Here is a 234-nt window from a genome sequence, read left to right on the forward strand (position 1 = left end):
AAAAAAATATTGTTAACGTCCAGTGGAGGAGGGAGAGAAAGCGAAGTAGATTATAAGTAAGGGAAAAAAAAGTATATAAGAACAAGGAATAGTGAAGAGGGGAAAATATATGAGTAGAAAATACGGACATGGTATTTTCGATTTGCGAGGAAGTGTGCCCATATATGATAATTACACCTGTATCAAGGCTTTAACCCAGAAGTGGCTGCGAAGAAAATCCCCGAAAGACGCCAA

The 234-nt window shown here is 38.0% G+C and overlaps 1 protein-coding gene across 1 annotated transcript in view; it reads left to right on the top strand.

Moving 5' to 3' along the window:
• LOC119582196 (diuretic hormone receptor-like) overlaps positions 1-234 on the top strand; it is a 113,840-nt gene that overhangs the window by 108,468 nt on the left and 5,138 nt on the right. The gene's annotated exons all lie outside the window — the stretch shown is intronic.

The sequence above is a fragment of the Penaeus monodon genome, chromosome 15 (assembly GCF_015228065.2).
Source record: "Penaeus monodon isolate SGIC_2016 chromosome 15, NSTDA_Pmon_1, whole genome shotgun sequence".
Classification (NCBI taxonomy): domain Eukaryota; kingdom Metazoa; phylum Arthropoda; class Malacostraca; order Decapoda; family Penaeidae; genus Penaeus; species Penaeus monodon.